Source organism: Meleagris gallopavo, chromosome 1 (genome assembly GCF_905368555.1).
Source record: "Meleagris gallopavo chromosome 1, MGAL_WU_HG_1.1, whole genome shotgun sequence".
In the NCBI taxonomy this organism is placed as follows: Eukaryota; Metazoa; Chordata; class Aves; order Galliformes; family Phasianidae; genus Meleagris; species Meleagris gallopavo.
Window position 1 is genome coordinate 13,936,615 of NC_139404.1, and position 13,796 is coordinate 13,950,410.

General features: G+C 40.4%; 1 long non-coding RNA gene across 3 annotated transcripts in view; it reads right to left on the reverse strand.

Annotated features, from left to right (window-relative positions):
- Positions 1 to 241: 241 nt before the first annotated feature.
- The window catches only part of LOC109370767 (uncharacterized), a 59,376-nt gene continuing 45,821 nt past the window's right edge, over positions 242 to 13,796 (reverse strand). The window contains exon 5 of one of the 3 annotated variants that reach the window (XR_014881381.1): positions 242 to 1,509. This is a non-coding gene — a long non-coding RNA (uncharacterized LOC109370767). Of the gene's footprint in view, positions 1,510 to 12,665; positions 12,971 to 13,796 lie in introns of those variants that run through there. The other 2 variants (XR_014881382.1, XR_014881383.1) reach the window with 2 other exon arrangements.

Genomic DNA, 13,796 nt, shown 5'->3' on the forward strand with positions numbered 1-13,796 from the left:
GAAGTACTTCTAAATAGTTTCTCCAGCAGTGTTTGGCTGAGAATTTTTGATGTTATGGCATAGCATGAAGATTTTACAGCCATTTTTCTAGAATGAAGTTTGTAATTTAATCACTTCTCATTGCTCTGGAGTAAAACAATAGAAAGTGAGTCCTCTGGAGCTGAGACCACTTCAGTTCTGTGTTTGTTTATCCCCTAAGTTGCCGAGGACTGATTCAATCCAGAGCCTCTGCACTCCTATAATAACAGTGACTCCAGTGTCCAGTGTCCAGTGAGCTTTGCGTGGGTGGAGGAATAAGAGACCTCAAACAAAACAGATTGCTTTTCTATTGTATATTTGAAAGGATGATTTTCAAAGGGAGTTAGATGTACAGTTGTGTGTCCTGGTAAAAACACATAGTTAACAATATCCACAGCACCATTGCGTTACCAAAATTTGTGAAGTTCAACCGCGCCACCACACTTACGTCTGAGGACCAAGTGCCAGCTGTCAGGCTTGGAGAGCCTTACTAATGGTCTGGGTCTCCATGCTCATTCTAGAAAGGTGAAGGCTATGCCTACCTTTGTTTTCTTTCTACACACTTAGCAAGAACAAGAAAAACCAGGAGTCCCCTAAAAACACTGATTCCCCCCATTTTCCACTGTTGCTGTGTTGGCAACATGGAAGATTAGACATATTTAGTGACCGCCTAGTTTCTGTAGCATTTGCGCTAGCTTTGCAGGGAAACTCCGGAAGCAAAACAAGAAAAATCAGTGCATTTGTAAAACACAGCAGCCAGCCCTGCCACTTAGCCATGTGCTCCAGTCCCGCCGTTACACTCGTGGCTCCTTAGCTGATGACCTCAACCAATCTCCTCGCATGAACTTCAGCCCTGAGCTGGTGCTGTGCTAACACGCTCAGGCGTGCTCTGTTAGGCGTGATCCGCAGCAAGCACTGCTTCTCCCATGAGAACCCTGAGCTGCCGCTGACTTCGATAAGCTCAGCTTCTTGCCTACTGTTTCTTTAAAGGGAGAAAAGAATGAATAATTAATTGTTGCTCTCTGGAAGAGTGGTATAGAGGGCAAGCAGTACTGAACAGACAGCTTTCTGTCAAAAAAAAATCACATTTGGTGCACTACAAGTTTTTTAAAAATTTGTTATTTTTTCCTTTGCACACTTTCTCAGTGAGAACTAGGGGATTTATCAGGGAAAGATCTTGCTCCTGCTGTTCCCAAGGAGTGTGAATGCTTAGATTGCAGAGGGATCAGGGCTGAGCCCCAAGTGATGCCCATTTCTGTAACAGCTCACCACAGGCTTAGGGTTTGACCGTGGGACAAATCAAGGCTCTTTCAGGCAGTCAGCAAGGTTGTTTATGACTGGAGCTGAGGTGCTGCAGGGATGCAGGGCTGTTCTGCTAAGTCATCCTAGCTCGAGGTGAGCAAACCCTGCAGACAGATGCAGCATCATTTCTGCTACTCAGTGCTGGTGCATTCAAACTGCTGCTGGGCTGTGCCATGGGTTGTGTTTCTCCTGTGCAGAGATGGAAAAAAATAAAGAGATGGGAATTGGCAAGGGCAGCACCTTCAAAACCAGGCAATTTCTCATGGAAATTGATGTTTGAGTTTGCATTTTGTTGATTCTTAAGATAACAAGGAATGAAAAGCGATGAATTTAGAATATTAGCCAAAATCCAGCAAAAACTACTTTGTGTACTTAAATTTAGAGTGTCAGCAGTTTTACTGACTTGAGCAGGATTAAAATCAGCATGTGTGGTGAATAATTGCAGAGGTGATGAAGCAGCACACAAGTGTATGCACTCCTTTGTGGAGCTGGAAATCTTTCTTTTTGCTGTCCCAGACAGGAATGATCTCTGCCAAAAAGTTATTTTTCTAACAGTGGTCTTGCACAATATTTGCATTGGCACAGGGCACTGAGCTTTGCAAGTTCTGCACTGGCTGGTTTATGGAAAATGCCGTCACTGGCACAGGAACAGGGCTCCCTGCAATCTGCCCACTGTCTTTACAATATAGATTAGACACAGGTTTTTCTGCTCTCTTTCAACCCCAATCCATCATAAATTCTCTGTCCAGCAGACGACCTGGGGCAGGCGGACAGGCAGCCTGCGCTGTCTGAGCCAACTGGTCGGGGATGTGCTGGAGGGCACGTGCTGGGGATGCCTCATTCTGCAGGGCTGCCAGTTATACAGCGGGCAGTGAGAGCAGAAAGCTCTCCATGCAGGAATAGATTGCAGCAGTGCTTTGTGAAGAGCTTAATCCCATTAGTGTGTGTGAAGCGTGGCCTAGAAATCCTCTATGGATGAAAGTGAGGGATGTTGTGTGCAGATGCTGATGGGCGGAGGTACTGGGGCAGCTGTGAGCATGCACAGCAGCAAACTGATGGGCACTAAGAAAGCCTTTGAGTCAAACATACTCACCTGCTATGTTATATACAGCTGCATGGTTCTTTCTATGAATGCTATGTTTGGATTTTGTCTTTTTATAAATCAAATTCTACTTGATTCATCTGTTTTGTAATTTCAATTTAGTACTTTGTGATGAAACATGAAATGAAAACTGGAGATGAGAGTCTACCGTATGACAGGAGGAGACAGGGATGAAGTTTGTGCACCCGTTTCTGATCGATACAGATCAGATTGATGCATATACAATAAAAAACCCATTACCTAGAATTATGAGGAGCTACAAGAAATGCTGAACAGTGGAACAGGAGGAAAAGCTGCCTGAGCCCTGTAGGAAGAGGTGGCAGCCGTGCTATGTGATAGCTTGTACTGCATTGGGAATCAACATGAGATCCCAGTTTGAGCTGTTTTATTTGGATTGCACCTACCCAACAAGTACCTGTAGGGTCTGGCTTTTCTCTTTCACTTTGGCAACATGTGGGGAGTTTGTCAATCTGATAAACTGCTGAACTGAACTGAATCACAGCACAGCCCCCTGCACACAGCATTTTCTTGCCAGCATCTCTTCCCATCCCGGTTTGCCAGGCTCCCGGACCTCAGTTCCTGCCTATGGTCTCATTTCTTCCTCACTGCTCTCAAGAAATGAACCAAATAATTAAAACACACCCCTGAAATCCCCACTTGTTTACAGCTACTCCTTCCTCTGGGATCATTAGCAAGGTGTCTTTTATATTTATTTCTCTATAGATTAGATCCTGAGATCCCAAAGAGAGTGGAAACTGGAGGGAGACTTTAGATTGCTGATTTTGGAGATAGGATCTGTGTCTCAAATCAGCACTGAAGGTATTGCCTGAGATGAAGCAATAATCAGCTCTCTGGCAACATTACTTCTTACTCATGAAATGTGATAATCTTTAGCACAAAATTAAAAAGCCAGGCCTTTAGCTGATTGGGCAGCAAGTAATAATCATTCCACAAATGTTTTGAGTAATTCCTAGTGTGTGTTTAAGTAATTCCTTACTTAGTGAGGTAAATACTTGGCTTTATGACAAACTTCAGTTTCAAATGAAACATGGACCTTTCCATAGCTACTGTTAATTTTGCTATGCTGAATCAGTCCCTTCTGTATGTTTTCAGTTTCTCATTCATTTTCTCTATCTCAGATATGCATTTTCCTGCTTCTAGAAGTAGTTTCTTTTTGCTGGGTAGGCAGATGGTATCTGATCATTTTTTTCTCTGCAGATTACTCCTTCTATGGTCTACATAGTACTGTTTTCTCTCTTTTATAACCTGATCATAGTAGTGGGAATTAATCCATATTCCTATTAAGAGCATTTATTTCTGTATCACTCACCTTATAATTATTAGTGCTAATTTATTATACCCATTAAAAAAAAAAAAACCTGATACTGTCACAAGGATCTTCCATTTGATAAGAACAAGTTGATTCAAATTAAAAGGTTTACATTTACAGGACTTTTAAGATATATACTACAATTAATTGAAAGATATTATACAGTTGTTAATCCCAAAGGTCTCTTTTACAAAGAGAATGAAAATGCCCTAGGAATTGGAGGGAATAAGGAAATACCTGAGTGTGTAGCTCAATAAATAATGTTCTTCTTGTTGCTGAAATACTAAAGAGTCAAAAATATTCCTCTCAAAGGGAAATGTTTAGAAGATAGTAAGGGTAAATTGTCTGGCCTGGAACAATGAAAAAAGTAGAAGTGAAATTAAAGATGGAAAATAAATGATCCAGAAGACAATAGTGAGAATATGTATGTAGAAGAAATGGTCATTGGTCCTTGTTTATGTGAACATTGCTGCAGTAATCTTCCCCATAGTCATATGAGTCCTGTGAGTCATAGCTCTGGGGAAGTTCTCAGGAGTTCCATTAAATCAGGAAAGCAATACAGGAATTGTATCTTGATTTAAATTCACACTGTGGTAGGTACATGGGTGTTTAAGCTGCTGACTGTCCAGTTTAGCATCTATTGTATCAGATCGGCTTTCCAAGAGGCGTACCTGGGATTGTTTTTTGCGATGTGCAAGGTGGGGTCAGGGCAAGGAGAACTGCAAATTTCCAGTCTCACAAGTGTGACATGAGAGCTCTAGATACAGTCAGGATGTGGTATGGTTCTGGATTCAGACTTGGGAATTAGGGAGTGTTCCTGGATGCAAAAGTGCACATGTATTTTGTAAAAACATTGTATGACTTTGATGTGCTTGTAGAAGACATGCATCAGGAAGGGAAAAGATAAACTGAAGTCTTGGCAAATAACTGAACCCACTACTTTTCCCTCCGCATTCTGATGGGTATCAGACAACTCACTTTAAACTCTCTGTGGTAATTCATAAAACCATCCTGGCTGGAAGGGACCTTGGAAGATCTCTATCCTGGTCTTCTACTCAAAGTGGGTCGATGTGGAATTTGGGCCAGGTTTTCAGGGCTTTGTCACATCAAATCTTGAAAATTTTCCAAGGACCAAGGCTCCCTAATCTCTCTCAGCCAATGTTCCAATGTTTCATCATCCTTCTAGTGATTTTTCTTCCTGTTACAATGTCCTTGTATGCACTGGAAAGCTGCTATTGGGTGCTCCCTAAAGCCTTCTCCAGGCTAAGCAATCTTAGCCTCACCTCACAGAGTGTGTGGGATCTGATCACATCGGATGAGACAAGGTTTCTCAAGAAATACTTGCCTCAATCTTCTTCCATGGGGAAGGCTCTTCTCCTTTGCTCCTGCCTATAGACACAGTGGCCTGAGAGACTTTTCTGGTGATGACTGAGGCAAAGGAAGCCTTGAGTATTTTAGCCTTATCTGTGCCTACCAATCCCATTCAGCAGCAGGCCCATATTTCTGTATTCTGTTAATGCTAGTGTAGCAGTAAAAGCTCTTATTGTCACTGATGCCCCCCACCAAGTTTCAACTTTGGCTTTCCTGAAATCATCCATGAGTTCCTGGGCAATGCTTTAATATTTCTTTTGACAGCCTTTGTCTGTCCATCCATTCAGCCATCCAAACATCCCAGAATTCTGCTGGTATGACTGATCTCATAATGTTTCAGTGATTCAAGCGATGTCATAGATGTGGAGTCTTGTTGCTTCAGTTTGTTTGTCTGGCTGCATGTTTGCGTATGGGCATTTGAGATTGCTTCTTTATATCTATTTCATCTTTCCCAAGGGCTCTCTTTCTCCTATTACCTTGTCCCATTACTTACCAACCTGACCTCCCTTACTTAATTGCAAACTATTATCACTGTTCCCTGGTGTATTGTTTAGAGTCCTCTTTACCAGCTGGCAAGCCTGCTGTCTATTTCTTCCATGTAACATGAGGATGGTTGTAATTTTCTATCGTACAGGCATAACATAATTGTAGATACACGAAAAAAGTGAGCAGAGATGGTGAAAAAATGTGTCTGCCTTGTGGGAAAATTCTGTGCGATGAAAAATCTGTACATAGTAGTTGGGTCATCCATATCTTTGGGATTCCTGGATGTCCAAGCTTGCTCTTTTTTCACAAACAGGTTGCTAGTAAGCAAGAAGAGGCCTTATTTGAACTTTTCTTTTAATAAGAAACTCTTGTCTATTCAAATCAGAAAACTCCTAACCAGTTGCTCTGCTAATATAGTGTGGAGGGACAGTGACCACACAGCTGGTGAGTAGACCCAAGGCTGGTTGGCAGCTGGAGGCATTCTGAGAGCTCTCTGTTGAACTGTTAGCTCATAGGACCTGCCCTAGCCTCCTTGCACAGGTTACAGTAAAAGCTGCTGGGAGCACAATAAATAGTGGTTTCTGTTATCACAAAAGCAGAGATTGTGAAAGCATTAAATGTTATGCTAACAAGGGAGGAAGATGGCTACCATGTGGGACTTGAATCGGCCATTCCACTTTTACTGTGCATAGGCAGTAACTTTTTCATGAAAGTAATTGATTACTGTCTTGATGAGCCAAATGAGCTGACTGGAGCACCCATCAGAGCAGTGAGTGTAGTGGGCAAGTGCAGAGTTCTCTAGAAGAACACAACAAACAAATGTAAATATCTTTAACCACTCACTGTAGTCACTGTTTCCTCTGATTGTTGTATTTTATGTTAAAGTAAGTAAGAATGATTCTGATTCAGGAGAAGGGCTTAAGATGGATGAATCAGTCTATACAAGCAATGTACTGATCTTTCTCCAGATAGATATTTCTGTATACTTGTTGAGAAAGATTTTAAAGTCTCTAAATTCTTCATAAGGAGCCAGGAATTCCGATATTTCTTTGAATACTACTGTGAATTATTCATGAATAAAAGATTATGTTGTATTTTATCTTCTATAAAATTTCTGATGTCCATCTGGTCTATCTAGAAAATTGTAGTGAATTCCTGCATAGCTTTAATGCTCTTGATTATAGGCAACTAGGGAACATGAAGTTCACTCAACATTTTCTGAGCAACTCCTAGCTGTTGTCACAGAAGCAGCAGGATGTTAGTGCTTTAATCTTCTACAGCTCTACCTGATACTTACTGGCAATCAAGCAAGTACAGGTACTCTGTTTTTTAAAGGCACTGCTGGAACATAAACTTTTACTCCTTCCATACATATTAATTACATTCAACTTATCGCAGTGAATAGGGAAGGCTAAGAAAAATAAAACTAAAATACTTGCAGCCTGTTTCTTTCTCTGTTACACTGATATAAATGAGGCATAAACATACTGAAGTCAGTACTGCTACGTGAAACTGGTGTGATGATTACAGAATTGGGCAAGTTTAAGTTTAAATTTTCCTCTCTTATGGTTTAAGTAAAATGGATTATTGGATGTGAACTCTGATTCAAAAAAAGGCAAAAGTAGGTTGTTCTATGGACTATTGTTCTATGTTCAGAGGGCTGCATTTTTACTTTACCCAAGTGTCACACATTGATTTTGTAATTATCATGTAGCCTTTAATAATAAAATGAAATTAAGAGTCCACATCACTATATCACCATGAAGAAATTGTTGTAAGGTTAGTTAATATCATCAATGCAGTTAGGTGTTGGAAAACATTTTTAATGGAAATTTGATTGCACTCACATTCCTTGGTAAACAGTTTTTTACTTACAACACAAATTTCTTTAATAGGTTGCATCTGCAAGAACTGAAGCTTAACATTTTTTCTGTCTCTTGATGCAGCCAAATCAGAAGTATTAAGAGATTTTGGAAAAAAAATATACTCTGAATTATTTGTGGGTTTATTATCTTAAAGAATCTTACAGATTTTTTAAAAACAAGAATATTAATTCAGTGTTCTGAATAAATTTCCTGTCTCTACATATTAATTGGAATATGGGTCTTCAGGTTATTATTCACAAGTTATGAGGCACTGCTATGCATTTTTGAAAAGCCACTGTAATTCAGGGAGAGAGTACTTTCAAATGTATAAGAGATTTTGATCAATAAGATGGCAGTAAAAAAGAATACATTTTGTACTTCAGTATCAGCCTACCCTTTTAAGATCTTAGAGTCCTTTGAACACTGGCGAAATGAAGCCTGTAAAATATACCAAGTACGTAATATTATTTTAACTTAACAAATTGGAAAACTAAAGCATAGTTTTCTAAGTATTTTTAAATGTTCATTGAGATTTTGAGGGGCAAAGATTTGGTCTCAGGCTCTAGGTTCAGAACAGGTTCTTGCATTTAATTGTTTAGCCCTCATTTTCTATTCCATGCAGTCATGTAGCAGAGTAACCATTTTTTATTGTGCTTTTTTCACTGTGTATCTCACCCTGACTTCACTTTGCTTGTGCTACTTTGTGACCTTTAATGTAGCTCATGAAAGCCGTCCACTCAACAGCTTGCTGCCTGGATCCATGGCGAAAGGCACTACGTTTTGTTTCTGTTTGCTGTTATTCCTTCTGCTTTTGTTAGTTGCTTGTTTTTCTATTCATCCTTCTTGGCTATTCCTTATCTTTATCCATTTTAAATTTAGGATTTTGTTTTTTTCTCCTAGACTTTTCCCAAGCAAAGGGAAATGTCAAAGACTTTATCCTCCTAGTGAAAGAAGATATGGAGTCTAAAAATTATATTCTTCATGACAAGCTAGGCTGGAATAAGGGATGAGGTTTTACTGCCAAGACAATTGTCCAGAAGTAGTGATAGAAGTGGATGCTTACTAGCAGTACATTGGTTCAAGATTTTGGACAGTAAGTCTATGGTTGCTGAAGATGATCAAGATGGAAGCTTTGACTGAGAGTTCATCATGATGCTTCTTGTAGTTTGGCCTTCATATAATGTCTGTTATGGTAAAGAAAACCTGAAGCACTGGCTTATCATTCCCATCCAATATCCAGAACAGTGATCTTTGTGAAGTCCACTCAGTGGAATTGGGAAACTTTTCCCTTCCTTTCTCACCATCATCTTCAGTCATTGTGCTATGGTTCTTGAGTACCCAGAAACCTAACATTGCTTTGCTTTGTGCTCTTGCTTTAATCCTAAGAGAAGGGAGAAGGGGGCATGAGGGGAATGGACTATGAATGCAAGCATTTTTTAAAGCTGTCCCAGTCATTTTGCTTCTGTAGACCACCTACAGACAGTAGAATGTCCGGGTTTGTTAACTGGGAGTTTCCCCTGTTTGACATCAGCTGGAGAGGACTTCTGCACAGAAGTTAGTTACATCACATTAGTTACTCTGGTTTAAAGCATGTTGCAACAGTTGTGTTGGTTATGTACACTGTGATTGCAATATTAAGAGATAAAGATTCCCTGAACAGCATCCTCTTTCATTTCCTGACATTGATCTGATGTCAAGACATTACTGTCAAAGTGTTTATTCAGCTACATTTATTCACCTTACATGGGAAAGATCAGTGCAGCTCTTTGTCTCCCTCCCCTTTCCTTCCCCAGAACTTCCTGGACTACAGTGTTCCCTTCTCCATCTTCCACTTACTTTGGAAAATGTCTACCTGTGGTCAGGCCCCTCTAGTATTCCCACCACAAGCAGTCATCAGCAGAACCATTTTCCAGTGGTACAGTAGAAGAAGGAGGAAAGGTTGGAAGAAAGAGGTACTTTCTGGTAATAACAGGGCTTCTTACTTTTTCACATATACCAGCTCCAGGATACATATACAACTGTAAGACAACCTGAAGCTGGTTTACATTAGAAATGTCTTCCATTAAAAGCCATTAGAACTTCCTCTCCCAGTCCCTACTTGAACACGGAGTCCAAGGTGTGTCACATCCAGGCCCACTGAGAATGGGGCACAGAAACAAGCTCTGATAGCAATGAGAACTCCATGAAATGTGTAAAATTCTAGAATAATTCAGGCTGAAAGAGACATTAGGAGGTCTCAGAGTGACCTCTGAGATCAGACCATGTTGTTCATCCAGTTGAGTGTTGAAATCACCCAAAGATGGAAACTCTACCATTTCTTTGGATGCTATTCTATTGCTTGAATATTTTCCTGGTTAAATATACAGTCTGAAGTTCTCTTGTTTCTGTTTAAGCCAATGATCTTTTGGTCTTCTGTCATGAATCACTTGGTCTTTTTTTATACAAGCTACAGAAGCTCAGCACCTCTTCATGGGGCATCGGCTGCAGCCCCTTTCTGAACCTCCACTGATCTTACTCCAGTTGATCATCATCTCTCTTGTGTCTGACAGCAAATGCAGTCTTTCAGATGCAATCCAATGAATGCCAATGGAGATGATCACTTGGCTCAATCTACTTGCACTACTCCTATTCATACACCCCAGGCTATCAGCCTTTGCTGCTAGGCCACACATTTGGTTATATTCAGCTTGCTGTCTGTCAAGACTTTCAGACTTTTTTTCAGCAAAGTTGCTCTCCATCTAATCTGTGTCCATCCTGTATAATTGCAGGGGGTTCTTCTGTTGCAGATACACGTCTTTACGTGTGTCCTTGTGGAATTCTAGAAGATTCCCACTGGTCCATCCCTCCAGGCTGCTCAGGTCCCTCTGAATGGCTGCCATGCCCATGAGTATACTGACTGTTTCCCTCTGCTTACCTGTCAGTTCGGTATGAAGTTGACAGCATATCAAAAATCTTGCTACAGTGAAAGTGAGTTGCATCCACTACTCTCCCCTCACCACAAATCCAGTCATTTTATCATAGAAGACTGATTAGGCATGATTTTCCCTTTATAAAATCCATGCTGGCTGCTCCAAATCACTGTCTCCTTAATGTATCCAGAAATGTGCTTCAAGAAGCCTTGATCCATGACTTGTAGCAAAGCTGGTCATGACTTTTTTGAAACTGGGTGAAACATTTACCTCTTTACTTATTTGAGATCTTCCTCAATCTACTCAACATTTCAAAAATGACATAGTGGCTTCACTGCACTGTTGTCAAGTTCTTTCATCACTACTGAATGTGGCCTGTCTGCTCCCATGGACTTGAAAACTATCTATTGCTGATAGTTTTTCTCCCTGAACTCTGCCTTTCAGTCAAGATGCCCAAAAGACCTTGTATGTGAAGGCTGAGACAAATGAGGCACTACATAATGCAGCTTAATCTGTGCCCACTCTCACTGAATATTCTACCCCATTCAGCATCAGTTCTATGTTTTTCTTGTTCAGTTTTCCAGTACCAGTGAAACAGTAGAAGCTCTTCTTGTTGTGCTTCACATCCCTGGCAAGTTTCAGCTCTACTTGAAGTATGGTTTTACTAACCCCATTGCTTTGTGCCTAGGCAATATTTCTAAATTCCTCATTTGTTGTCTATTCCTGCTTCCCCCTCCTATATGCTGTTTGATTATTCTAGGGCTCAGTCACAAGTTTCTTATTTACTCTATCCAGTCTCCTGGTAGAGCTACTTGACATACTGTGTATTGCACTTCTATTTGGCGGATTTCCTGAGCTACTTCTGAACTATTTCTCATGGGATCCCACCTGATAGTTGATAAAGCTAAAGTTTGCTCTGGGTTTGCTAAAACCCAGGAGCTTCACTGTCCTATTTGCCCTTAGGATCTCTAACCCTGATATTTTCATTGTCACTACAGTCAAGTAGTGCCACAGATGATCACATAATCACATCACAAAGTAGTTTTTTCTTCTTTCTTTTCAGGATTTGTTAGAAGAAAGTTTCAACCACTTTCTCACCTTAATCATGTGAAATGTTACAGTCTCACTTTTTGTTCTGAATATGTTGCCTTTACAGAAAGGATTGTTAAGCACTGGAATAGGCTCCCTGGGAGGTGGTTGAGTCACTATCCATGGATGTGTTTAAAAACCATTTGGATGTGGTGCTCAGGGACATGATTTAGTGGAGGATTGTTAGTTAGGATAGTATGGTTAGCTTGTGGTTGGACTGAGCAATTTTATGATTCTGTGTTACTTCTTCCATAGAGACTCCATCTTAACTTCTAGACCATATGCCACTTGAGACTATGATAAGACTCATGTGCAGCAGGTGGATGAATTTTATGGTGTGTATTAGAAGGACACAAGCCATTTTGGTGTGATGCTTATAGGAGGGCTCTTAAGCCCCTGTGCAATGGAGACATGTCTGATCTGGAAAGTGCTTCTGACCAAAATGCCAGTCCTCAGCCCCACACGAGCTGCCAAGTGACACACAGCAATTTGACAGCAGCAGTTTTGGTCCAAAAGCTTAATCCAGAACATAGAGTAAACATATTCTGCACATATACCAAGAGTGAATTGTTTTCTGTAACACTGAGACATCTGACATTGCCTGAAACCTCCTTTGAACTCCACATTACTGTAGTGGTGACGTTATGCAACAAGCAAAATCTAAGCCAGGTCTTTTCCAGCACACACCTGCTAACAGAGGTACAACCAAGCTGTTTGCGAATCTCAGCAGGTAGTGAACAGAGAAATATCTACATAAATTAGACATTCCAATTCTTAAATAGAATTATGCTTTGTTGGCATTAAATATAAGGTCTCCACTGCACAGTTTTCAATGTTCCTTTCTAACATATGCAGCCTTTAAAGTTCTTAGCCTGTCGTGTGGGTGTGGAGATTCCAGTACCTTGAAGCCATGGCATGGCAGGCAGCTCACAGCTTCTTACCTCAGCTGACTCCAAAAAAAATACCATGTCAGTCGAATTAAATAGACAGCTGTAGCCTTTCATAAGTTGAAGAAACGTACTGCCCTTTGCAGTTTCTATGGCCTTCAGAAAGAATACAGTCACTCAAGGTGACTTCAGCATAGCCCGTATGTGTACAATGAAATCAAACAACCCTCCAGTTTCCAGATTTTTCCATATATAATGTGCAATGAAAATGTGATTGGGAAGTTTAATCCAAAAAGAAATTTAGAGAAAAACATGAAAGAAGTGCAGATGGAGTGAGGAAGATGTCCTGTTTTTAAAATGTCCTTATGTCATTTTACCTGTTAACATTTGCATAGGAATTCTGAATCAGATGAGCCTTTATACAATCCCCCCAAAACAGTTGAATTTACTCCAGCTTTTATTATGTGCTAAAGAACCTGCAAGATGAAAACGTGTCACCTTCTTTCACATGTCACTTTCACATATCCTCAAGGAATCTCCATTCTCCTGGATGTGGAAAAATATCTGGTGTCTGAGAAGAACTGTTAAAGTTTGAGCATCTTTGAAGGAATCTGAGAAAATAGGAATTTATAATTTGGCAGACTGTGTCTCAGTTTACTGTATCTGACAGATGAAAGGTACATATGGAGGGACTGTAATTACCCCAGGGTAAACATCAGTCACTTGTGAGTCCCTCTGAGAAATCTTGTGGTTTGACTGTAGAAGTTTGCAATTGTCCCAAAATAGTGACATTCATATACAAAGCTATGTATTGGCCTATCTGTTCCTGAGAGAAATTATACATAGGAATTCAGTGGAGAAACTATTGCTGTAATAGTCAACACATGCAGCTTGCTGCAGGTTAACAAGAGGTTGGGTGTGTTTTATTTGCCTGGTGGGAAGCAGAAAGAATTCCTTCTGCTAACAGGGTTGTGTTCACAGTTTGCAACATCTAATACTGCAGTATAATGCATCTGTGACTCAGACCCCCCTCACACACTACATTACTTCAATTTTATATGAAATCTTTGCTAATGTTTCACTTTCACATTGGTATGTATTCTATCCAGAGGTCTGTCACTCAGACATCACGTGTCTGTGGTTAAGGGGATCTTTAGCCACCACATCTGCTGACGGCAGAATTAACTGCCTTTGCACTTGTGTAACAGTACAATTTTATTTCCTCTTCTGGTTTACTGGAAGTAGGATTAGGGATGAGCATTAAAATTAAGAGCCCGGACACTGAAAACAGCATTCCCTGAGAGGCTGCCATGGATTTCTGCATTTAAAAGCATATTCTGAAATGAATCTTTAGATTTCATGGTGCACTAATCATAGACTGTAATATCAGAGGGCATGGAGGGATTTATAACCACTACCAGAGTCGACATAATTCTT